Here is a 27,583-nt window from a genome sequence, read left to right on the forward strand (position 1 = left end):
CAAGCTGTAATACCTTTCTGCAAAATACGCAAGCATATCCAAAAACTTAAGAGATGCTTTTTACCCGCAGGAAACAGCCGATTCTTTAGTTATTTTAACTCTGTTTACCTTGACACACTCAGGCTTAGGTGAGCAGACAATTTTCAATTCTTGGACCAAGTTCTTCCTGCAGACTTCACACCACATACACAACACAGATTCAGGTAACAGTTTAAGCCCAAATTTCATGTATCTTTGTATGTTCTGCTGTTCTGAGACTTAAAAGAACTGTGTCTCACGGAGGAGGTGATGTCACAGGGAAGGGGAGGCCTTATTCATTCATTCCAATACCTATTTATTGAGCTATATTTGGTGCCCACCACCTGTCTGAAGGCGGAGGTTTTAACCCACTGAGCCACCCAGGTGCCCCCAAACCCAGTGTTTTTAACTTTTACCAAACATTTCAATTCTGATGGGCCCATCTTCACACTTAAGCATCGCCTCATGTGGTTCCTGGTTACCATATTAGACACCATAGCACTGACTGACTAATTATAACTGATAATAATAATTATATAAACTGTTTGTTTCTTTTTGTTGCACTAGTTGCCAGGAAACCCAAAGCTAAATTTGGTGCTCAATTACAGAGATTTTCTCATCCCGAGTTCCTCTAAAATTTCTCTCCCTTCTCAATGGATTTGAATATATCTGTTTTGTATGTCTTTGTAGAGAAGTAATTTAATACTAATAACAGCCATAGTGATAATTGCCTTTTATTGTTCATAATAATACCAATTTATCACCCACTCGCTGTGTGCTAGGCAGAGCACCATCTAACTTCCACAGACCTCAAAGCAAGACAACGGTCAACTGAGACTAGAGCTGAGATCTGATTCCAAAGCCTTCTTCTCAGCCACTCGGCTCTTGTCATGCTTATAACAATGATCATGAGTATCAGTTTGTGCGGGGAACCTCACATACACTCCTTCCTTCCATCCTCAGGAGAAACTTGTGGGACAGTTACCTTGCTCGCGTTGTTCAGGTTAGGAGGTCACCTTCCTGGTCGTGGCCCAGCTAATAAACATGAGAGCAAGCATATGAACTCGCACTTTTAGTCCATTCCCTTTCTAAATGCTCTTTGCTTCAATTACATACAACTAACTTTAAAGGACCCAATCCCTTTTGAAGACCAACACATCACAAAGTAGTTCATTCAATAACTACATTTTGAGTCCCTTTGATGAGCCAGGCCCTTCCCCTCCCTGCCTTCCAGCGGTGGGATTCACAAATGGAAAACACAAACCTGGGACCTTATGGAGTTCCAAATGGAAGAAATGCAGAGTGAAACAGTATGCTACCGATACTACCTGGAAATTCTCTGCTGGATTTTTGCATAGCAAGCGCTAAGCCCATATCTGCAAATGAACATATCTAGCAAAGATGAAAGGAGTAAAATAAATGAGAAGAAACAGTTCAAACCACTTAGAACTCTGAGTGGATGCACGAATGTGTCAGTGTTGACAGCCACCCTTCCACTTCTCCTAAAAGGCCCAGTACACCCTCTCGATCTCTACGCGTGTGCCCGTGAGCCACCCAAAAGGCCAAGTGCCCAAGGAAGGAGACAGCCCACACCCTGTCTCAGCATATACTGATACTCGGGGCCATCAGCTACCCTGCTCAGGTGGCCAATCGAGTTCCCCGGATGAGACCTCACAGCTGCTTTCTTTAAGGTTTGGTAGGGCCCTTGTCGATGCATTTTATCAAGTTCAACACGCGGGTGAGTGGCAAACACGCGAGCAGGAGGCACCCGTGTTTTGGTTGGTGCTTCATTTTCCCACTACCCCCCAACACTGGGCCTGACACAGTCTGATGACAAATTAATGTGCGCGACTCACTGCCCCGTAAAATGAGGATGCTGCCACTCAGCCGGCACGGTGCACCCTGGGTTCTGGATGCTCTGCCTCTGCGACCACACAGGCAGATGAGTAAACACGTGGCTTACCAAAGCTCATTCGTCAAGAACCCGACGGCTGTCACCAACACTACAACCCCCTTCCTATTCTCTATTCTGAGATTATATCTGATTCCAAAAATATCACTGTCTTCAGCCTAACCTTTAGATGACACTTGACTCTTCATGCTATCGTGTCCTTAATCATCCCTCAAAGCCAGTGATTTTGAAGGAATTCCTCCCCAGGAGACCTGGCACGGCTGAGTCATCTTCACTGGAGGACTGTATGTTTTCCGGACGCCTCGCAGAAAGTTGCTGCAAGGAACAGAAGCATGCTTTAATCAGCTCGGGAAAAGTGGAGTTTCTCATAAGGACATAAGGAAAATGGAGTGGAATGCGATTTAGAAGGCAGGTCTAGGGGCTGATGCACAACCCCACGGAAGGCTGGCGGCTCCATGGCCTACCGCCACTCTGTCTCCTGGCCAGCATCCTCTGCTACAATCATAGCTTTTCTCACTTACGGCCTCAGACTGCTCGGCCCTGACCCTCGCCCATGACATCCTTCCAGCCGCTACCCCAGCACTCACCAATTCACATTCCCTACAGAGATGACTGTCTTGGCCCAACCCAACTTTTAAGACCGTGTGTCACTGGCCAGCTCACAGATCTGTTTACCCTGAGTCGGACGCCCAACTCGGGTCCGACCCGTAATGGCTTTGGAGGCGGGGCAGGGTGGGAAGGGTGTGCCGCCAGCAAGTGTGTCTCGCCGGCCAGGACCATCAATGGGCGGAATCCCTAAGAGGTGTTGTCCCGGATGACACTGCGAGGTTGGTCTTGCCCCGTGCAGACAAATGAAATCACAAAATATGCTAGTCAACTCAGAAGGATCCAGGAATTAAAGCTCGTGTGCGAAGTGGAGGAAGAAGGCGATTGGAGAAGACAAATAAATTAAATGCAGCTGGATTAGCTGCCGAAATTAGTGTGTGTTAGCCACTTCACACTCAGCACTGTGTAAGCATTTTATATGCATTATTGCATCTAAGCCTTCCAAATATCCTGGAAGTAAGTGTCCCTAACCCATTTTCATTTGTTAGGAACTGAGGCTTGGAGACATTACCTATGTCACTATGTGAGTCAACGGAGTAGAGCCAGGATTTAAACCCATGTAAACTTGACTCTGAAGTTCTTCCCACCTTAAAACATGTAGAGAAAGAACTAACAAGTATTAGCATCATTCTGATCTACCTGCAAAAAAAATGATAAAATACAGCTATTTACTTGCAGAAATATTGATACTTGATACTTGATATTGATGCTTGATATTGATACTTGCAGGCCCATATTGATACGAATCAACAGTAACTCTGAGGCAACTTGACAGCATTACAAATGTAACAAATTGCTGGGTTATAACAATGTGAACACTTATTACTTGGAAAAAGACCAAGCCCTTAAAATAATTCATTTTAATCGACCATATAAACGATCCTTGTCACTACCAACAAAATGCAATCTGCTAACTCAGTGAGCCAATCTGCTATCCTAGTTCCTTTCCCTTATGTCTTTCCAGCTGAGCTGAACTAAGTCAAAGTACTTGCCCAGTCAGACCTTGTCCTGAAAGGGCTCTCACAGCTTATTTCTGTATCTCTTTTTAATGCAAATATCAGTTTATTAACCCTATCAAGAAGACATTGTGTTAAGCTCTCCGAGATATAAAATAATGCACTTTTTAAAAGATTTCATTTATTTATTCAAGAGAGAAAAAGCAGGGGGAGAGGCAGAGGGAGAAGCAGACTCCTCTGCTGAGCCGAGAGCCCGATGCGGGGCTCGATCCCAGGACCCTTAGATCATGACCTGAGCCAAAGTCAGGTGGTTAACCCACTGAGCCATCCAGGTGCCCTGAGAAATAAAGTACTGTTAAATCTCAGACCCAATCGTTAAAGATTCAGAACGCCGTGAATCTAAAATGTAGCACGACACCCACCGTTGATTGGATGCACACCGTAAGAGGAACACACACTTTTCCTTGAAGTGAGATGGGGGAATAGACACAGTTGTTCATAACTTTTCTTCCTCCTGCTAAAAACTGGCATTGTCAGATCAAGGTAGAAATGTATCACTTTTGGCCAAATAAGTTTGTGGGATAAAAAAAAAAAAAAAAAGCACGAGCAGATACAAAATGATCTTTGAAATCAATATCAAAGTTTAAGCACAGGAATAGATAATACTTTAGACAAAACAAACGAGCAAAGGGGCAAAAATAAGAGGGAGAGAGACAGAGACAAAGCAAGAGACAGATCTTCTATCTGAGTTTTCTCGGCAATGTTCTGAGCGATAAGAGCATGCACTTTAAACTTGGGGAGTGCAGCCCTGAAGAGCCCCTCCTCAGAGCTGGAATGGTTGAGGGATAGAGTCCTGTGGCACAAGGAGAGAAGGTTCCAGAGACGGGAATGGAGAAGCAAAGCTACAGCTATTAGGATTCCAACCTATAAATCTGAAGGCCAAGGTAATAGGAACTAAAATTTTAGTCAAGAGAATGGGCTGCAGGGGAGCCTGGGTGGCTTAGATGGTTAAGTGACTGACTTTTGATTTTGGCTCCAGATATGATCTCATGGTTGTGAGATCGAGGCCTGCATCGGGCTCCACACTGAGCATGGAGCCTGCTTAAGATTGTCTCTCCCTCTCCCTCTGGTCCCCCACCGCCGCTTGCATATGAGCTCACTCTCTCAGAAAAAAGAAAAAAAGAAAGAGAGAGAGAATGGACTGAAAACGAAGTAATCACAAGTAATCAGGGGCTAAGCCCCAAGCAGCAGATGTGTGTTGGAACTTCCTTCCTCTTTTTTGAGCCTCGCACAAGCCCCTGGGTAGTTCTGAACTTGACTGTGATGCCAGGTGACACAGATGCGTTACCCTTGGGTTAAAACAATGACTTTTTTTTTCCGCTCTTCCAGTCCCTAACTCCTACCCATTGCAGCTAACTCTACTGAGAGCAGCGTGCCTCCCTCAGGCACAACAGATTTAACATGCATTCTTGGCATCCTAGATATAAGAGAATTCTTAGGAAAGATTGAAAAGAAGGTTAATCCAGTCTTTTGGCCATTTTCCAGTCCTGAAATTGTAAAATCAACACAGCTGAATTTTAAAACAAGAGTCCCCACTCTTTAATGCCCGGTCATCTCTGGCGAGCAACCTTGGATATTTCAGGCTTGGCTGGAAATTAGTTCATTGTTACTTGGAATAAAAACATGTTTTGGAAATAGTTTGAAAATACCTTTAGAAGAACACATGGAGCTGTTGGCTTTGTGAGATTTGTTCATCATGCGGTTAATGAGCGCAGTTTGACATGGGTCTGACTTGACTGGTTTCAAGAGAGGCTTCATGACATCCTCACTCCAGAAAAAGAGTCTTATTGTTCAATTATAATGGCAAAGGGAGGCAGGAGATGGCAGCGGCTGAACGTGTATTTGGAAACTACTAGGTATGTTGAAAGACACATGAAGTTTAGGCTCAAATATCCTTGAGTGTCCCCATAGAAGTCTTAGAAAAAACCACATCTCTGAGTCCAGACAAGGATCTAATATATAGGTATGAGTAGCCATCACATGTATGATTAGCCATGATCACATGTGTGACTAGCTACCACATATATGACAGACCATCACACGTGTGGCTAGGAATCACATGTGTAGCTAGCTGTCACATGTATGATTATCACATTATGACTGGCCATCACATGTATGGTTAACAATCACATGTGTGGCTAGCTGGCCATCACATGTATGATTATCACATATATGGCTGGTCATCTCATGTATGACTAGCTTCACATGTATAACAAGCTGTCACATGTGTGACCAGCCATCACATGTGTGACTAGCTATCACATGTATGACAAACAATCGTACCCAAGATTAGCAATCACACAGATTTTTAACACAGCACTTAACGGGTTGTAAGGTATAGGTATTTCTATGTAGCATTTTCGATAGTTTGTGAAGACAGATAAGGCACAGATAATAGGTAATACAGAAGTCCACTCTGTATCGTCCTGTACACCTTCTCATATGTCACCGCAGTCAATCTTCTTATCAGAAGCACTGTAAAGAAGTCCTGCAGAGCCCTCTGGCCCACTGTCACCGTCTGCCTCTCAGGGACAGTGAAACCTCTGGGTGTGAGGCAAGGGTGGCAAAAAGGAAAGCTTTTAGGTTCAAGAAGCACAAGACCCATCAAGGCAACTTCTCCTATCTCAACATCATGGAAGGAGTTGGAGAACAGAGCCCTCAGAAGTCTATTCTGGTCCCCATTCTCAGTCCACAGAGACTGAAGACTTCAGTCTTCACTCATTCACCTGTCTGACACCCACTATCAGATCAGTGACATTGTTTCCCTGGGCTATTCCTGGCAGCCCCGGTTCACCAGGCCGAGGCAACGGCGTGTGACAGCAGAAAGCACTGAAATGCAGAAACACAGACATTGGCGGGGATTGCATGGCTGGAGCGAACTCTATCACAAAACAGAGAATCTTGAGGAACTGATAATTTGGTCACGGCTCCGGGATACAACATCTCAAGTCGGTCTTGAGTCAACAGGAACCATTAACATACTGTCTAGTCAGCCATTTGGGTGACTCTGTGCTGATCCCCTGCTGGCTGGAAAGAAGGAAGGTGTACACACAGGATCTCAAGAAGAAGAAGATAATGGTTCTGCCTTCAAGAATACAAGACTATTATACACATCTCTATAAATGACAAGATATTTGGAGTATTAATAAGTGACATTAATGAGTCACGATGCCTCCAGAAAAAGGTAACTGGGCTGACAAGGTGGCAAGAATCTAAGTCATAGGAAGAATGACCAGAAGATTAGAGTTTCATTTTCCTAAGAACCAGAGGACTGTGGAGGGCACAGGGTGTGTGCATGTGGGATAGAGTAATGTGACTGCTCTTTTCAAATACTTGAAAGCACGTGTGGGAAAGTCTTATGCTCTTGAGGCCAACACTAGAACATCCGGCAGGAAGCCGAGACAGAAGGAGCAGTTACCCCAAGCATTCCATTTGCTTCTGGGCACAGATACGGAGGACCACATGACCAGCTCTGGTCAGTGCAGCACGGGAGGCAGCGGCAGGTGTGACTTCCAGGGGCTGTAGATTGCTGCAGCACATCCTCTTATGCCCTAACTAACGTGGAAACAACATCGAAGGAGATTTGGGACCAAAAAAACCTAGGCAATTTGAACTGTTGGGACAGACTAGTTGCTATTCATGCTGCCTTGTTCTAGAAGCATTTAAAGAGAGGCTGAATATAGGACATAGAGTCGGAATTCCTGAGCTGGGTGAAAAGATCTGGTTACTTCTGGGGAAGAAGACAGTTAAGGGTCTTACCTTTAACTACACATAAAAATAAATAACTTTAAAACATTTAAAATTTAGAAATTTTGAGTTAAACTATATAGATCTATCTCTCTCTATATATATATATGTATCTACAGATAGGTATTCCTTTCAGATAGCAAATAGTTTTCTAAATTTAAAAGAAAAGAAAAATATTGGTCAATTTGTGTAAAATATTACAACTTTGTCGGTCATATAATGTCATTATAAAAACCAAAATGCAGACAGCCGAGGAAGATATTTACCCCCAGATATGGCAAAATCTTACTGTCCTGGTGGTTTGGTGAAGTAACTAACAAAAAGGTAAGACTTTGACAAGTGAATTGACAGAAGACATGAACAAAAGGTATAGAAAGCTGTAATAAGCTCCTGAAAAGAATGCAAACCTCATTGATAATTCTAACTCTACTGTCAAAAAAAAGAGAAAAGAAAAGAAAGACGTCTAAGACACAATGCCGGTGAAGCCGTGGTAGCATGAGCAGTCTTCTCTCACAAAGCCAGGAGGAGCAAAAATTGGTCTGGCCTTTCTAGAGGAACATTTGTAATACATATTCACTCTTGACCTTGTAACTCTGTTTCTAGAAACTTAATTCTGAGGTATCAAAAGATGCACACAATGACCTCCATGCAAGCATTATTTATGATACCGAAAATTGATACAAACACCTAACAATCAGATGTTTGTTTCCAGTTTCAGATTCCACAGACGAGAATTTGAAATAATAAGACAGAAGATGCTTCATGAAGTAATGTCAAATTGAGAAGACAAAAATATACCTATACACACATTTTGTCAAAAATGAATAAGAGCCCCTCCTAATGATGGGCAGTTCAGGATATTAGGAAATGTTGGCTTGAGAGAATTTAGGGGGTAGGTCTAATGGTGACAGGGGAAAAGTGATCCCCATAAATGTGGAAATGGTAGTGTGAGTCTGCCCAGTATTTTATTTGTATATTCAATCTACCCTCAATCTTATATAAAAACATATTGTATCATTCCCCTTGATAATAAACCATCTTGGTTTTATTTTGAAAAAAAAAAAGAATAAGCATAAAGACATCACCAAAAGTATCAATGTCCTATTAGTTTGTTTGTTTTAAAATTCCATATTCACTTCTGATGATTCAAGTTTTCTTCAGTAAAAGACTTTGCTTTAATAATTAGAAAAAAAATCCAACACAATGAATAGTACTCACTGCCAGAAGGAACTGGTAGAAGAAAAGCATCTCTCACTTATTTTGGGTGGGCGTGTATATTCCCACAAACTTTCTCAAAAGCAACTTGGCAATACTCAGCAAGTGTTCTCAAATGCTTAACCCCTTGACTCTCCTTGACTTCTATCATTTCTGGCTAGCTAGCCTAAGAATTAGCCTCCGATGAAAACTAAGATGCTCTTTTCTTTTCTTTTCTTTTTTCTAAAGATTTTATTTATTTATTTGAGAGAGAGAGCATGAGCAGGGGAAGGAAGAGGCAGAGGGAGAGGGAGAAGCGGGCTCCCCACTGAGCAGGGAGCCTGACTCAGGGCTCAATCCCAGGACCTTGGGATCACGACCTGAGCTGAAGGCAGACATTTAACCAACTAACTGAGCCCCTAAGACGTTGTGTTATTTATAATATTAAAAATTTGGGAACTTAACTGGCCAGAAGTAGCAGAATAATTAAATTATGATCTACAGTAAGGTACTGTGCAGTCCAGTCACTGCAAATAATGTTTACACAGCACTCTCAATGACCTGTGAATATATGATGTAATACTAAGCTTTTAAAAGAAAAGTATACATATTCACTAATATATATTCATAATATGGTCTCAAATATATGAGAAAAATGCATTAAAAACTGTCTATGAATGGTTGCATTATGGGCAATTTTTTTTCTTTCCCTTTGCTTTTCATACTTCTTTGCTCTCACATGAAGCATATATTTCTAGAAGTCAGACTTTTTAGTACAATGCAAAAATAAAAAGATCAAGCTCCTGCTGTTGTTACTGTGTTTTAACAGGACTTCTGACACTGAGAAAGAGAAAGAACAGACTGTCTGCCCACTGATGTTACTTGCACTTTGCTAGAGTTGTTCACATCTCAGACCTCTGGACATTCGACCTCCTGGGAGCGTCTGGGAGCGTCTGGGAGCGTCTGGGAGCGTCTGGGAGGTCTGGGAGCGTCTGGGAGCGTCTGGCCGCCCCTCACTTTCCTCCCTCGCTTCCTGGACACTCCCTCCCTGCCCTCCCCGCCACGGTCACGCTCTCTCCTCCTTTGCTGGTTCCTTGCCATCTGCTAACTGGCAAATGTTGGAGTGCTACAGGTCTCTGAGCATCGCCACTTCCCTGTCCACGCCCTCTTTCCAGAGAGCTCCATCTCCTTTCACTGGTCTAAACAGCATCTCTACACGGGTGTAGCCGAATGCATGTCTCCGACCCAGACAGGCCGTTGGCTCCTATCAGAGTCACACCAGTCAATGCATGAGTGGACCTCTCCGCCCGGATATCGGATAAATGCCACAAGCCCCAGATGGAACTCCTGATTTCACTTGTGTCCCTCAAAGGAGCACTCAGACTGACAAAGCCCTGCTCCACCGGCGATCTCTCCCTTTGGGGTATATGGCAACGCCTTTCTTCCAGGGCCTTGAGCTAAGAGCTTGGGATTCTCTATTTCCCTTGAACCCCACTTCCAAACTTTCAGCCAGATTTTTGCAGTTCTACCTGCAATTTCCATCCAGAAGGAACCACTCTCCACGCCTCCATGGCAACAGGCTCTGGGCGCCACCGCCAGCTGCTCCGCCGGCTCCCCTTGCCTCCCTTCAGTCTTCTCCACACAGCAACAGAATAAACCCCTCTCCCCAAAACCCTCACTGCTTGTATCGCACCTGGAGTACAAGTCAGAGTTCTACAATAGCCTGGAAATTTCTATGGGGGCCTGGGCCTCTGCCCGCTCTCTGACCAGCTCCAGCCACTCTGGCCTCCTCGCCACGTTTCCAATGTCCAGACCTGCTTTGGGGGCTGTGTGCCTGCTGTGCCTTCCCTGCAACACTTTCCAGAGGTCTGCAAGCTCAAGGCAGCCTCTGCCCAAATGCCACCTTCTCCACGACACCTTCCGCAGTTGTCCAACATCAGATAACAATATCAGATAACAAGTGATGCTTCTCATCCTGCTTCATTCCTCTGCAGAGCAGCAGTCTCTACCTGGCACGCTGCAGGTTTACTTGCTGTCTGTTTACGGGCTCCCCCCTCCACTAGAATGTGCCCTCTACAAGGACAGAGACCCCATTGTATTCCCAGGGCCGGGAACCATGTCTGGCGTGCAATAAGCAGTCAAATATTCATTGCATAAATGGAGGAAAGCTATAAATGGTAAAAAGAACACTTTTCTGGCATTGAGGACACCTTATACCCACAGGCAAGCTACTGAGAACTCAGCACTGAGGGACTGTCGCTTCCTTATCTTGCAAACCTCAAAGGCACTGCACACTTGGAAAATGCTAGGCGTATAAAACGGACCAAAGGAAGCTTCCGCCTTATCCTGGGCTCTCTCCAGCGGCTGTTCCTTCACTCATTTTCTGTTCTTAAGAGCAGTGTGGGTGCAGAGCTTCTGTGCTGTGCTCGTCTCCGCTCCCAGAGGGGGCCCCCCAGGGGCGTGATGGACTGAGGGCTTCCAGCCAGGAGATGGGCTTGTTTGTGTGCTGAGAAGCCTCAAGTCACTGCAACTGCTGAGACAATCTCCAGGATGCTCTGAAGACACAAAGCTTCTGATGATTCCTCTTCTGTGGCAAGCAGCACTGTGGAGCAGACACTCGATATGCGTTATCTCTGATCCTTCCTACAGTGCCAAGCATCACTGTGCACACTTCCCCGAGGCAAACACTGAGGTCAAAGGCTCTGGCGAAGCCCTAAGTCTGTGCTCTCCATCTACAATCTTCTATGCCTCCCTGAGTTCGCACCTCGTCCTCGTGATTCTTTATGTCATAAAGAATGTCCTTGTGAGCCAGTCACAAATAATTTTAAAAACATACATGTGGATTCATTTTACCCTTACCACATAGATTTAAACTAAACAGAAAGTAAAAGTTGGACTCCACTGAGAGCAAGCATGAAAAGCACCCAATTGACTCATTCATTCATTACACAAATAGTTAGAGCCCCTACTATGTGCTGGCACCGTGCGAGGCACTGGAGATAGAGCACCCAGCAAAAACACACAAAATTTTGCTTTCATTTAGCTTATGGTTTATTAATGAAAACAATAAGCACAATCAATAAGCAAAAAATGTGGTATGTCAGAAGGTGGTAAGGCCCAAAACAGAGCGGGGAAAGAGCATGAAGTGTTCAGAGTGGGATCGAAGACTTCGGTTTTAAATTGGGTGGTCTCAATCAGCGTCCATATGTTGGTCAGACGGGGTGACATCCTGAAGGACCGAAGGGCAGTGGTGTCTGGGAAGAGACTCCGGGTGGAAGGACCCACCAGCACAGAGAGCCCGAGAGAGAAGTGTGCCTGGTGCCCTCAGAGAGATGAGTACTGCTGGATTGTAGGGACAATGTAAGGATCATTCTGGCTGCTGGATTTGGAACCAGGACAGAAGTAAAGGGCCAGTCACGATGTTATAACGATCATCCAGATGGAGAAACAGAGATGCCGAGAATCAGAGTCAAGGTCAAGAGAAGCAGTTACTCGATCTGTCTACAGGATTAGCAAACAGATAAGTCAGGAGACTTCCCTCTAGAGCAGATTTTCTAAAGGTTTTATTGATTTATTTATGAGAGAGAGAGAGCGAGAGAGCGAGAGACAGAGTACATGAGCAGGGGTGGGGCAGAAGAAGCAGACTCCCTACTGAGCGGGGAGCCCTACCCCAAGATCATGACCTGAACCCAAGTCAGACGCTAAACTGACTGAGCCACCCAGGTGCCCCAAAGTAGATTTTCACTTTAGAAAAGAGCATGACCAATTCCTGCAACCAACCATCTTGCCTAGTATATTTCCAGTCACGGAAACTGTGCACATCACTTCAGCACACGGTTTTATGTAAACAAGGTATAACCATGGTTGTCTTAAGGTTATCATCCAAAAAAAAAAAAAAGGTTATCATCAAACATATAGCGTAAAGACAAAAGGGTTTTCCAAGCTGGTTTAAAACCATACTTCCTAATCTAGTTAAATTTTCAAAAGTCAAATGTCTCTAGGAAGTCCCAATAAATGAACTATGGAAAAATATGTCAAAGGTTCCTGCCAGAGTCAAACATATGCATCCATGAGGAAAGGAGCTACTGTCTGCTGAATGTCTCGAAAGTTCAAGGAATTTGCCTTCAAAGTTTTTTTGGACAAAGACGCCTCTGAGCTCGCATTCTTTCCTACAGAGTATAATGATGCTTGGCAAGAAGGGGAAACCATTTAGAAGCGGAATCAATGCAGGGATTCTTAGGGACAGAGAGACATTGGTGACAAAGAGGGTTTGCAGCACATACAGTGATGCTGTGGGGAAAGTCAGACACACCATGAATGTCAATGGTGTCGTCGAAACTATCCTTAACTTGTTCAACCACTGGAACCATAAGACCTTAGGGCAAGAGCTACAACACATGGAGACACAGAACAAGTATCACAGAGTCAATCTTTCTTTCATTCAGTAAGTCCATATACATCAAGAAGATTGGAAAAGCGTGAATAATTTAATGGTAAGTTGTACACACAGCATGGGCTTTCTGTTTTCCTGAGGGTTTTTTTTTCCTGCTCAATAAAAGGTTTAATGTATTACTATTTTACTCTTTTTAGCCAGTTCAATAAAATGTCTCCCTTTCTTGTAAAACATTAGGGCTGGGGACGACTTCATTCATCATACCTGTCCAAATTCCTGAGTATTTTCATGAAGAAACAATACCCAGGAGAGGGTACATCCCTCACCCAGTACCACGAAGCTGGCAAGGGCAGAGCAGGGGCTGGACCCGAGGCTGACTGGTGTCTATAGTAGGGCTGTCATTGAAAAAAAAGTAAAGAAAAAAAAAAAAGGTTGTAGAAAACTAACTGAAAATGTATGGCTCACACTTAATTATGATCTAAAAACTGAACTCATTCCTTTTATACATATGCCTCTATGTGCCAGGCAGCCTGCTAACTGCGGGAATGATTGTTAGGATTCCCATCCTCAAGGAGCCTGCCGTCTCGTGAGAAGATGACAATTAAACAAGTAATAAAAATGAAGTACAACGACATTCCTGTAGGGGAGCATGGTGCCCCGTGGAAGCAAAAATCGTGCTCACCATGGGAGATTTAAAAATCACATGTGTGCTTAGGTGGGTGGCAGGTATAGGCAAAGCCTCACTCATCATCTGCCCTCAGAACAGACCTTACTTATTGCCAATCTTGCCATCCATCCGAACTCCTGAGCTAGAACGCTGGGAGTCACCTTGACTTCTCTGGCTCCTTCGCCCTCAGGTCCAGGAAATCCTCACGTTCTGGAGAGCGGCTGCTCCTCGTTCTCGAGGCTGTCTCCTTCCTCCATCCCTAATACCATCTAGTCCCCGTCTCACCCCAACTCCTAGTGGAGTCTCAAAGCACTTTGCCTGGGGTTCAGTCTTGCTCTCTTCAGTCCATTAATCTGTCTAAAATGTAACTCTGAAAACTTCTGCCAGCTCCCTGTTGCCCAGCTAAAGATGAAGTCCAAGCTTATCAACTTGGCCCCAAAGCATCCAGGGGTCAGCCTGGCCTACTTTCCCAGCTTCTTTCCAGCTTTCCTCTCCTTCACTCGACAGACCAACAAGGCCCTACTGCTCTGACCTCCTCGGAGTCCAGCCTGCAGTTGAATGCATCTTTGCTGTCACTCACTAGGGCTGTCTCTGCTGTCACTGCCCCTTCCCCCCCAGCCCCCCACCCCCATCCATCCTGGTGGGAGACACGCTGATGTTCATCCTCTCTGACTCAATTCAGTTATCTTTCCTCTGGCAAACTTCCCAGCAGCTAAGTTAGGAATGCTTCTCTCTGTCCCCTAACACCCAGCATCGTCCACATGGAATTATGGCCATCTGTCTATGCCTTCCGTCCCTAGCTTTTTACCTCCTGGAGGACAAGGATTGCCTCGCTCACCTTTGCATGCTCAGCACCTAACACAGTCCTGATACCCAACAGGATGTCAATACCTGTTTGCTTAAGGCAAGAATGATTGTTGCAGAAATTACATGTAGGCAATGCTCAGCCCAGGGGCAGGCAGTCCAGACTGATACATGTGGAAGCAAAAGAATAGGTTTCTGGTTTCCCCAAAGTGGAATTGCTGATTTAAGTTTCCTCAAAGTTACTGGGTTTGGTTAGAAAGATCATAACACCTAAAGCTGTCTATATTATCAGAAGAGATTATCATTATTAAAGAGATAAAATCAGTATGTACTCTGGTGAATTATTCTAAGCGCTAAAAACTAGCACAGCACAAGTCCTGCGTCACAGCCTCATTGTTTCTCGAATGCTGTGAGGTCAACAAATGTAGGAGCCAGGCACCTGGGCTCGGCTCCGTAAGTGACACACCGCCCGGGGATGTCACCACCCAAAACAGCAGACAACTGACACAACACCCATTGACCTTCATTTCTCTGAGTAGGTTCCCCCATCTTCAAAATTAGTTCCTATTTTGTAAACACTGCTGGGACATGGAGGGAAGTCTCTGGAAGGACTGAAACTTTAGAAAACGTGTAGGCAGAAAACTGAGGCCAGCTAGACTTTCAAATGATTACCAGAGAGAGTTCATTGTTCACTGTTCACTGATCATCTACACTTTTTATAAAGGAAAAGTGACTGTTCTCCAACCGGATGTAAATCTGAACTTCAAATTGCAAATTATAAAATCACTATGGGGAAAAAAATGAGCAGCCAATGCCTACAAATGCAAACATGTGTACCATTTCTCTTAATATATACAGCACACTTGCTTGCGTTTCAGCCCAGTGGGTGTCTGGAGGACTTTTATACCATACTCCAGTGGTGTTTATTTATAATACGGGTGTGGAGTAAATTATCACATGGAAAGATGTTATATGCTTCACCTGAGCCTTTCCTTTCCGCCCAGAGCTATTTTTGACCTTCCTTCTCAAGCCCAAATTTAAAAAGCGTATCTTGTCAAATGGTGATAAATTGTTAACTGAATGGCAAAGAGCTTGGTAAACTAGAAGTAACTCCAGTCTTCTCTAAGTATATCCTTTATGTGACAAATTGAATCTACTCTTTGTAGTTCTGTAACCTTGAAAAAGAAGGGGAGCTACACAGTTGGATTATTCTCAAGAAGACTCAAACATCTATTAAAAAATTTTTTAGTGAAGTATTGCTTTAAACTTAAAAAAAATGAAATAGTAAAGTTTGGTGCAGAATGCACCTAAAAATAGGTCTTCAGGAAAAAAAAAAAAAGCTTTCTGCCCTTAAATATTAAGGCTGTGTGATTGTATGTTGGTTCATACTTGCCTACGCATACTTTGTACCACATGGTTGGAAAATGATAATTTTGACTCAAAGAAAAAAAAAAAAGACAGAAGCCTTTCGTAAGTTCTTCAACAAAAACTAAAATGTAAATTGTTGCTGAAATGTTTTCAAGAAATTGTATACATAATAAATACTGATTTTGTTACATAAATGTAAAACTTCAAAAAATATACAAAATATCAAGAAAAATGAATCTGATTCTTTCAGTATCTAGAATATCTAGTATCTAGAAAACCTAAATCTGTGTTCTTTTTAAATTATGGGTATCTAAAAAAAAAAAATTATGGGTATCTAGTGCTCTCTGGCATCTAACACCGGATTTGTAGATGTTCCCTTGCTGTTTCATTTCTACCTGGCCAGGATTTTACTTTGCCCTGGGCTGGTCCTTTGTGGTTTTGTTTCGTTTTGTATTCGTTTTATTGAAGTATGGTTGACTAGCTTCAGGTGTACAACATAGTGATTGGACAACTCCATAGTACGCTGTGCTCATTGAAAGTGTAGCTCCCGTCTGTCATTATAAATGGCTATTCCAATACCTTTCATCTCCATGACTTACTCATTCCTTAACTGGAGGTCTCTACCTCCCACGCCCTTTCATCCATTTTGCCCACTGCCCCATTCTCTCCCCTCTGGCAACCACCAGTTTGTTCTCTGTATTTTGGGATCTTTATCTGCTTTTTGCTTTTGTGTGTGTGTGTGTGTGTTTAGATCTCACATATAAGTGAAATCATATGGTATTTATCTTTCTCTGTCTGACTTATTTAGCATAAAACCTTCTAGGTTCATCTATGTTGTCAGAAATGGCAAGGTCTCATTCCTTTTTATGGCTGAGTAATATATATACATATATGCCACATCTTTTTTACCCATTCATCTATTGAGGGACATTTAAATTGCTTCCATATCTTGGCTACTGTGAATAATGCTATGTATATCTTACCGAATTAGTGTTTACATTTTCTTTGGGTATAATATCCCGTACTGGAATTACTGGAAGGTATGATATTTCAATTTTTCTTTTTTTAAGGAAACTCCATACTGGTTTCCACAATAGTTGTCCAAATTTACATTCTCACCAATAGTGCATGAGGGTTGATTTCTCTCCATATCCTGGCCAACACTTGTTCTTTCCTGTCTTTTCGATACTAGATATTCTGACAGGTATAAGGTGATATCTGATTGTGGTTTTGATCTGCATTTCCCTGGTTATTAGTAGTGCTGAGCATCATTTCATGTATCTGTTGGTTATCTGCATGTCTTCTTTGAAAAAAAAAAAGGTCTATTCAGCTCTTCTGCCCATTTTTAATCATATTATTTGGTTTTTTTTGGGGGGTGTTGAGCTGTGTAAGTTCTTCATGTATTTTGGATATTAACCCCTATTGGATATATCATTTACAAATACCTTCTCCCACTCAGCAGGCTGACTTTTTGTTGATGGGTTCCCTCATTGTGCAAAAGCTATTTATTTTGGTGTCATCCCAATAGTTTATATTTGCTTTTGTTTCCCTTCCCTGAAGAGACGTAACTAGAAAAATGTTGATAAGGCTGATATTAAAGAGATTACTACCTATATTTTCTTCTAGGAGTTTTATGGTTTCAGGTTTATGGTTTCATGTTGAGGTCTTTAATCCATTTTGAATTTATTTTTGTGTGTGGTAGAAGGAAGGAATCCAGTTTCATTCTTTTGCGTGTAGCTGTCCAGTTTTCCTGGGAGCATTTATTGGTGGGACCTTCTTTCCTTGTTGTATAGCCTCGCCTCCTTTGTTGTAGATTCACTGAGGATGGCCCTTTTGTGTTAATGAAAGGGGGGGAGGACTCAGGTACATACATGTGATATAGGAATGGTATGAGGTAAGTAGGGGAAGCAATATTTACAGTACGATTTTAGCTAAAATGAGTCTACTAGTGACATTGGCTAGGATCATTAAATAATGGAAATAAATATTTTGTATAATTTTGTTAGTATTTTTCTTTCAACCAAAATACAAAAATATCTGAGAGGTAAAAAATTATCCATGGAGGGCTGATGGGATATGCCACTGTCAGTATAACCAGAGTGTAATGTAAATCTTGATTTGTATATCAAACAAAAAGAGACCATGAAAAACCAGAAATGTGTCTTTCCAGTTTAGTTAGTCCTATATCTGTGAGTTAAAATTCTTCCCAAAATTAAGATACCACTTAGTAATAATGCAGTTAGCCAGAAGGCCACCACCATAAAGAACTTATCAAACTCAACACCCAAAGAACAAATAATCCAATCAAGAAATGGGCAAAAGACATGAACAGACATTTCTGCAAAGAAGACATCCAAATGGCCAACAGACACATGAAAAAGTGCTCCACATCACTCGGCATCAGGGAGATACAGATCAAAATCACAGTGAGATACCACCTCACACCAGTCAGAATGGCTAAAACTAAGAAGTCAGAAAATGACAGATGTTGGCGAGGATGCAGACAAATGGGGAACCCTCCTACACTGTTGATGGGAATGCAAGGTGGTACAGCTACCATGGAAAACATTATGGAGGTTCCTCAAGAAGTTGAAAATAGAGCTACCCTATAACCCAGCAATCGCACTACTGGGTATTTACCCTAAAGATACAAATGTAGCGATCTCAAGGGGCACGTATACCTGAATGCTTATAGCAGCAAAGTCCATAATAGCCAAACTACGGAAAGAGCCCAGATGTCCATCGACAGATGAATGGCTAAAGAAGATGCGGTATATATATACAAAGGACTACTATGCAGCCATCAAAAATTGACCTCCTGCCATTTTCAATGACATGGATGGAACTAGAGGGTATTATGCTAAGCAAAATAAGTCAATCAGAGAAAGACAATTATCCTATGATCTCTCTAATATGAGGAATTTGAGAGGCAGGGCAGAGGGTCATGGAGGAAAGGGAGGGATAAATGAAACAGGATGGGACTGGGGAGGGAAATAAACCATAAGAAACTCTTAATCTCAGGAAACAAACTGAGGGTTGCTGGGGTGTGAGAGGGGTGGGATAGGGTGGCTGGGTGATGGACATTGGGGAGGGTGTGAGTGCTGTGAATTGTGTTAAGACTGATGATTAGCAGACCTACCCCTGAAGCAAATAATACATTATATGTTAATAAAAAAAAAAAGCTGTAAAAATATCTCTCAGATTTAACTGATCATTTTCACAGCCTGGTTAATGAACAAAATAAGCTCTACTTATTTATCCCATAACTATTGGGCAATAACTATTCAACCCATGAAAGTAAGAAATAGAAGTCATCTGAAATTTTTAGATGTCATAGATTCCTAAAAACGAATCAGGTAAATTAACCTTTGAGAGAGTTTTGACAAGTGATGTCAAGTCCTCTTTCTGACTGGAAACAAATTTGGTGATACAAGGGGAGTTGGTTTCATTAAGGACAAGAAAGAAAAAAATCCCACTATTTGCTCTATAACAGTTGTTGTTTAGAAATACTGATAATGTTGTTGACCTTTCCCCTGGCTATTGGCACATTGACATTGTAAGTGATCTTTAGGTTGTAAGTTCAGGCAAAGTAAGACAAGATCTGAACATAGACTAGAAATAAAATTCTTCTTTTGCTTTGGGAAATGCATTTGTGAAATAGCCAATAGATTACATATGGTTTGCTGTTTCTTTCTTTTATTTTAAGTGTCTGAGAACAATTTTATTTTATTATTTTTCCAGCTTGATTTTTTAAATTGTTTTCATTTTCATTTCAGTATAGTTAACATAGTGTAATATTAATTTCAGGTGAATCACAATACAGTGATTCAACAATCCCATACAGCACCCCGGGCTCATCACCAGGTGTGACCCCCTTCATCCCCGTCACGGATCTCCCCCATCCCCCACCTCCCTCCTCTCTGGTAACCATCCGTTTGTTCCCTCCAGTGAAGAGTCTCTGTCTTGGTTTGCCTCTCTCTTTTTTTCCTTTGCTTGTTTGTTTTGTTTCCTAAATTGCACGTCTGAGTGAAATCATACAGCTTTCATCTTTCTCTGACTGACTTAGATTACATAGTGTTAATAGTTGCTCCAATACATACTTAAGGTCACAGAAAATTCTCATATTCAAAACATACTGATAGTTATATTGACCCCAAAAGGCAAAGCAGTCAATAGTCAATGGTTTATGGCAGTGAGGCCTCGATTCTCTTTAATCAAAAGTACATATGGGGTGTCTGGGTGGCTAAGTTGGCTAAGCATCTGACTCTTGATTTCAGCACAGGTCATGGTGTCAGAGTGGTAAGATGGAGCCCCGAGATGAGCTCCATGCTGGACATGGAGCCTGCTCGATTCCCTCTCTCCCTCTCCCTCTGCCCCCCTCCACACACACACATGCTCTCTCGCTCTCTCTCTCTCTCAAAAAAAAAAAAAATGTATGTAAACCATTCCCCCGTAGCATTTTTTGCTTTTTTTTTTTTTTAAAGATTTTATTTATTTATTTGACAGAGAGAGATCACAAGTAGGCAGAGAGGCAGGCAGAGAGAGAGGAAGAAGCAGGCTCCCTGCTGAGCAGAGAGCCCGATGCGGGGCTCGATCCCAGGACCCTGAGATCATGACCTGAGCCGAAGGCAGAGGGTTTAACCCCTGAGCCACCCAGGCGCCCACCCTGTAACATTTTCTATGCACCTTCCAAGAACTTGCTGCCCTCAATTTTCTTATTGAAATGGGGAAGGCTGACCTCTTGTTGATTTTATTTTTAAAGGTTTCTTTTTATTACCAAAACCTTCCCTTCTATAGCACAGGGGGAAATGTATCAAAATAGGGGGTAGTAAAAAAAAAATCTACAAAGAGGCCATATTAAGCATGTACTGAAAGAAAATCTTTCCGGAAAGACTGTCAAAAGGTCACATGGAAAAGTAGTGCAGGGAAGAGAGAAGCGTCAATCATACCTAAATAAGGAGTCAGCATGAGGAACGGCTCAAAGTATTTTGACAAAAGAAGACAAAGTAAACAAGCCAGGGTGTTCCAGGGGAGTGGGACAAAGCAAGAGCTCAAAAATCATTTCGAAGGAAATAAATGGGAAGATTTTCTAAAGAAGAAATTGCAAGAAGAGAAGTAAACTGCCATAATGTGTGATACCTCCTCATTCTAACGGAACAAAGCCTAAGACCCGCTTCCAAAGAGAAGCACTGGGGTGAGCCCTGGAAGACAGGGATGAGGCAGAGGGAGGCAATGTACAATGGGGAGAAAAATCATGAGGTGGCCTGGGTCAACCCTGAAGGAGCCCTCCTTGAAAGGGTTAAGGGCAGTGTGGTGGGTGGCCAGGACAGCACAACAAGGAAGCATAACCTTATGAGACCCCAAATCAAAGTTAAAACAAACAAGCAAAGGTCAATGGAAGTTAGGGGCTACACCTACCCAGTGAACTGACCATTTTGACGTTGATTTCCATTTTCAACTTCAAGATCCAGTTATAAAGCAGTTAACTCAATAGCTGCATGGTTTAGATTACAGTCTGTAATCTAAAAGCCATTCTCCCTCTACTATTTCCTGCCGATCATCAGGATCCGCTTGCCTGATTTTCTCAGAGGGATCACCGGTTTCCTTCTAAGTGCTCCATGAGGCCTTTCCCAGCCCATTATGTACTGTCATTATCACTGACAAACTCAATCATCAGAATTAACTAGTGAATGGGTTCTACCTTTCACCCCTTTGGGGGAACTTTCTCCTGAAATCTACATAGGCACTGGCTTCAGTCCTTAATCTCCTAAATGAAATGTTTACCCACCCAAACTGTCAGTTAGGTGTAAAGATAGAGTTAAGACATTTTCAGACATAGAAGATATTAAAAATCTACTGTCTCAATTGATATTTAGCCAAGATTCCAAGACATCCAACTGGGAAAGAACAGTTTCTTCCACAAATGGTGCCGAAACCACTGGCCATGAAGATGGACCCCTACCTCACGCCACATGCAAAAATTACCTCAAAACGGACAATCTAAACACAAGACCTAAAAGCATAAACCTTTTAGAAGAAAACAGAGGTAAATCTTCGTGGTCTTGAATTTGAGAAGGGATTCTTAGATAGGACACTAAAAGCGCAAACAACAAACCAAAAATAGATAAATTGGACTTCTTCAAAATTAAAAACTGTTGTGCATCAAAGAACATTATCCACAAAGTAAAAAGCAACCAACAGAACAGAGAGAGAATATTTACAAATCATACATCTGAGAAGGCCTAGTACCCACAATATATAAAGAACTTTAAAAAGGGGGGGGGGGCACCTGGGTGGCTCAGTCTGTTAAGTGTCTGCCCTCAGCTCAGTCATGACCTCGGGGTCCTGGGATCAAGTCCCTCATTGGGCTCCTTGCTCAGTGGGGAGCCCGCTTCTCCCCCTGCTTGTACGTTCTCTCTCTGACCAAGAAACAAATAAATAAATCTTAAAAAATAAAAGAACTTTTACAACCCAACAACAAAAAGACAAACAACCCCATTTAAAAAATAAAGACAGGATTTGAGTAGACGTTTCTCCAAAGAAGATCCACAAATAGCTACCAAGTAGATGAAATGATGTTCTGTATCATTAGTCATGAAGGAAAGGCATATCAAAAGCATGATGAACTATCACTTCACACCCACTAGGATGGCTATAGCTTAAGAAAATGGAAAATAACAAGTGCTATGAGAAGATAGAGAAGTTACAACGCTTGTTCATTGCTGGTAGGAATGTAAGATGGTTCAGCTGCCATGAAAAAAGCTTGGCAGCTCCTCAAAAGGTTAAATAGAATTAGCATATGGCTCAGCAATTCTACCCCTAGGTATATCCCCCAACTAACTGACAACAGGTACTCAAACAAGTAATTGTGCACAAATGTTCATAGCAACACTATCGCAATAGCCAAAAGGTGGAAATAATCCAATAAACAAATTGTGGCACAAGATAATATCATTAAGCCATAAAAAGGAACAAAACACTGATACACCCTCCAAGATGGCTGGCCCTGGAAAGCATTATGCTAAGTGGCTGCTGGTTCCTGGCTGCTGAGGCTGGGGGAGGGGGAAATGGAGAGCAATTGCTCAGTGGGTACAGACGTTTATTTTGGGGTGACAGAAATGCTTTAGAGCCAGATAGAGGGTATGGTTGCTCGGCATTAGAGACACACTACGATATAATAACTGACAATGAATTTTTCACTTTTTTTTGGACAATGAATTTTTCACTTTAAGGTGGTCGATTTTGTTACGTGAATTTTATCTCAATTAAAAAAAATTTCATGCATCTTTTCTAAGAATGATACTGGAAGATTTGTTTGCTCCAATAAAATGAAGAAGTAATTAAAAGAAAAAAAAAAAAGAGGAAGATACGGGGTCCAGGAAACAGGGGATCAAATAAGGAGGCAAAGGGAGCTTCTGGATGACAAGATACAGAGATCAAGGGAAAAGTGTGCAGCAGGCCCAAGCCACCAGTCCAGGTGGGAGAAAAAGTCCCTAGACTGCCTAATCGATTCGGGTGTATATGGGAAAGATTTGTAAAATTGGTAGAGAATTTGGGGTGGAATTAGTGAAAATACACAAAAAATTTACTGAAAGTCAATTATTAATTCTAGGGAGAAACATTAAAGTATCCTATGTGACCCACTTAAAAATATCATATTTTCAGTGGTTAAAGATACGAACACTGGGGGCACCTGGGCAGCTCAGTCCTTGTGTCTGCCTTTGGCTCAAGTCATGATCCCAGGGTCCTGGGATCAAGACCCATATTGGGCTCTCTGCTCAGCAGGAAGCCTGCTTCTCCCCCTCCCACTCCCCCTGCTTGTGTTCCCTCTCTCACTGTGTCTTCTCTGTCAAATAAATAAAATCTTAAAAAAAAAAATACAAACACTGAAGATTTATAACCAAAATTACAATGTAATTATATAATTGGGAGTATACGGGAAAAAGAAACATGCGCACGTGTGTGTGTGTGTGTGTGTGTGTGTGTGTGGTGTGGTGTGATGTTGATAAGTGAGTTAAATCCTAATGTTGCAAAGTGGGAAGTCAACAGATAATGATTAAAACTGAAGAAAATCTAAAAGTACCGGGATTGGAGTGTTACTTAGAGATCTGAAGGTAAATGCCAATAGAATCCGTTTAAGGGCTGCCTTTGGAAAGAGGGGAATGCAGACCTTCTTTTAGAACTTTTTGACTCTCTAAACTATGTACATATATAAAAGTTGAGTTTTTAAAAACCAAATTAAAAGAAAAATGTTCATGCCAAAATAGATTGGTTGGGTACACACTGCATCCTGACAGCACTGTGGGGCTTGGATTAGGAACAAGATGAGACTGTGGCCCAGGGCCCAGAGATGGGGTAGGAGAATAGAGAGGATGTCATCTTTTGCTTTTTAAAATAATGTTCAAAGGATGAAATGTTCACAGTCGTTCATTCTAGATTGTGGGAAAGTCGGTAAATGGCTCTGGTATTTTTTAATCTGTACTCTTTGGTATAGTTAACATTTCTTAAATTAACATATTACAATGAACTCTGTAATTAGCTACGCAATTGGGGGTGGAGAGCTAGCTTCAGTGCAGTTCACACACAGGACAACTGAGCTACTGGTTTAAAATGAATGGTCTTTTTAAAAAATGTCTGCAAAATTCATAGAAATTGGGTATCCCAATTATGGGATCCATAATAAAAACCCCTGGGGCTCTGTCTTAGTTCTCCAGACCATGCCTAGAGGCTGCGGTCTTCTCTAAGGTGGTGCATTTTTAGGCGATGTTGATAAGGGACATGGGAGATCTCTTACCCTGGGGGATGCTTGGTCTGGGAGCTGCCTGCAGATGTCAGGAAGACTGTCATCTACAAGAGGGAGGGAGGGAAGACTGGTCCAGTCCATCTGGTCCTTATCACTGAGACATTTTTTGATCACCTATATGGCAAAATGCTGTGAAATTTCCATTTCCTAAGTGCAATTTTTTACACTTGTTTCCTACTTTTGTAGGAAAGACAAGTAAGAAAAAATACCAGTAATCTGTGCAAAAGAGCAATTTCCAACGTTGACATCGAGGGTATCTGGATTTGGTCTTTTGCATTTATCTGCATTTTAATTACTGACAGCGGACAGTGGTAACATAATGAATGCTTGATCACTAGTCTCGATGACTGCTTTCACATTTTCAGTGTGTTTATGTAATCACAAAAACAGGCAATGTTTTTCTTCTTGTTATTTATTTATTTATAAAGATTTTATTTATTTATTTGACAGACAGAGATCACGAGTAGGCAGAGAGGCAGGCAGAGAGGGGGAAGCAGGCTCCCCGCTGAGCAGAGAGCCCGATGCGGGGGGATCCTGAGATGCCCGATCTCAGGACCCTGAGATCATGACCTGAGCTGCAGGCAGAGGCTTTAACCCACTGAGCCACCCAGGCACCCCTCTTCTTGTTATTTATTTCACAGATCTGTATAGTCTACTTTTTTAATTTAAAAAGGGTTTAGTGATGGGCAGTAAAAGTATAAACTTAGTACAATGAATGGACCTTTTTTTAATGAAGGTATCTGCGTAATTATACACACATACACATGTATACCAAATGGGTGAAAGTACTAGATGCAATAATATTTTTGGAAACTGGAATGCTTTCTGACTGAGAGTATTATTTTGTGGGGTATGTACTTTAGAGTATTAATTTTTAGAGTATGAATTTTTACTCTACATATTATTTTAATTTATTGAAGCTTAAACTTCAGAAGAGTGGGGGATAAATGTTAAACGGGTCGAAGTAAAAAGGTTTTTCCTTTATTCCCTCTTCTGTAAATGAGGAGAAAGAGATTAAAAAAATTTTTTTTTAAGATTTCATTTATTTATTTGACAAAGAGAGAGATCACAAGTAGGCAGAGAGAGGGAGGAGGAAGCAGCTCCCCGCTGAGCAGAGAGCCCGATGCCATCCAGGACTCTGAGATCATGACCTGAGCCGAAGGCAGAGGCTTAACCCACGGAGCCACCCGGGTGCCCCGAGGAGAGAGAGATTTAAAGAGAAAATAGCAAGGCTCCCCCCCCCCCCCCCATAGAACCATGAAGTAACCAGCTCACAATTCTTCACTTAGAAAAAAATCACCTCCTCTGTAGTTCTACGGAACTGAAGCAGCCCGAGCGTAGGACTCTCCGTATTTCATTCACGGCCCAGAAATCCCTTCTGCCTGGGACCAGCAGGCCCCCACGGTAAGCTACTCCTTCCCTTCCATAACCAAGAGCGTCGCGCGCGGCCCCCGCGGAGCACGGCTCTCCCGCCCGGCGAGGCAAGCACCGAGCCCGCGACGACCCAGTCCCACGGGCCTGGCGCAGAGCGGCGCCGGCTTGCCCGGGGTTTGGCTTCCTGGGGTCAAAACTCCAGCGCGAACTCCCCGAGGCTCCGTCCCCGACTCAGCCCGCGCGGGTCTCCGCGCACCTTCACGGAAACGGCGTCAGAGCGGAGAAGGACAGAGCGCGGGGACCCCTAGGCCCGCCGCGCCCCACGCAAGCTGCGGGGTCCGGAGCCCCCGGCCCGCTTCAGCGCACGCGCAGGTGAGAGCCCCGCCCCCCGGAGCCGCGCCCCGGTCCCCCCCCCCTCGGGCGGTGCACAGCCCCGCGGGGCGCGGTCGGGCCCGGGCCGGCCCTCGAACTGAGCGGGGTGCGCGGCCCCCGGAGCGCCGGACGCACGACGCACCGCGCACCCCACCCCGCAGCGGGGCGCAGGGCTCCTACCTGGGCCTCCCGCCCGCGCATCCTCGCTGGTGGGGGCGTGGGGGGATGCGGGCTCCCGCCGCCGCCGCGTCCCTTCGCGGGAACGTGTCCCGACGTGCCGGCCTGCGGCCCCGGGGCTCGCGGGGGCTTCCGCCGGGATCCCGGGCACGAATCGTCCTCCGGAACGACCCGGGCCCGCACCAGCCCCCACCCCCCAGCGGGGTCTGCAGCCTCAGAAGGGAATTAACCCATCCGCTGCCGGGGTCGCTGGGCATGAAACCCGCGGCAGGTCTGGGGCCGGGGGGCTCGGACCCGGGAGGCGCGACGCCCGGCCTCGGCGGCGGGAAACGCCGGGGTCTGCTGCCCCCTGCCGGCCGCCGCGCGCGTCTGCCGAACCGGCCGGGAGCGCCCGGGACGCGGAGCCCGTCCGCGGCGGAGACCGGGGCCGGCGCGCCTCCGGGGCTTGGAGTCCGGTGTCCGCGCGTCCGCGGTGTCGCCCCCGGCGCCGCGAGCGCCCGAGCGGAGGTTTCTTCACGGCCGCGAGTCTGGGAATTCCCAGCTGCAGCCCGAAGCCCCCCTTCCACGTGGGGCAGGTAACAGCGCGCTTCGCCGCCGCGGGCTGGCCGGCTCCAGGGCGGCCCGCCGCGCAGATCAGGCTGGCGAAGTTTTCCTAGGAAAGAAAACCGGCGGGGCTGCCTCCTGGCCGAGGAGTCTCCGCCGCACCCCACGGATGCCCTCAAACGCACGTGTGGATGTGAACGACCTCCTGAGGAAGGAGATGGGAAAAGGAAGCTTCGGTGCCCGGATCGGGTTTCACTGGCGCACCGAAACGCCCTCTGCAGGTCTGGGGACAGAGACAGAAATAACGGGAGCCTGGGGGTCCTCCGGGGCTTAGACTTGGCCTGGGGACGTCCATCTAGACACGGAAAGCAGCTGCACTCTGCACAGCAGGTGGCAGACTCAGTGCAGAAACTGAAGGGTGCCGACCCGGCCGCTCGTCCCTGGCCCGTGGCTCAAGACCAGGTCGGTCTAGACAGCGTGCATTAGGCAGTGGACCTGGGTTCGGATTCAGCTTTATCTACCAGTCCTGGGCTTGGCCTCATGGCTATGGCTTCTGGGATGGTCACAGAGTTCTGCAAGTGCAGTAGGC

The 27,583-nt window shown here is 44.1% G+C and overlaps 1 long non-coding RNA gene across 2 annotated transcripts; it reads right to left on the reverse strand.

The window, feature by feature from the left end:
* Window positions 1–1,288: 1,288 nt before the first annotated feature.
* On the reverse strand, window positions 1,289–26,756 carry LOC116587698. Of its 2 annotated transcripts, none has more exons than XR_004284581.1 (3): window positions 26,455–26,756; window positions 2,094–2,245; window positions 1,289–1,410 (listed from the first exon to the last, which is right to left on the reverse strand). It is a non-coding gene; the product is annotated as an uncharacterized LOC116587698 (long non-coding RNA). The 2 variants fall into 2 exon arrangements; XR_004284580.1 differs by lacking the exon at window positions 26,455–26,756 and adding an exon at window positions 3,048–3,116.
* Window positions 26,757–27,583: the final 827 nt, after the last annotated feature.

Source organism: Mustela erminea, chromosome 4, assembly GCF_009829155.1.
Source record: "Mustela erminea isolate mMusErm1 chromosome 4, mMusErm1.Pri, whole genome shotgun sequence".
Classification (NCBI taxonomy): Eukaryota; Metazoa; Chordata; class Mammalia; order Carnivora; family Mustelidae; genus Mustela; species Mustela erminea.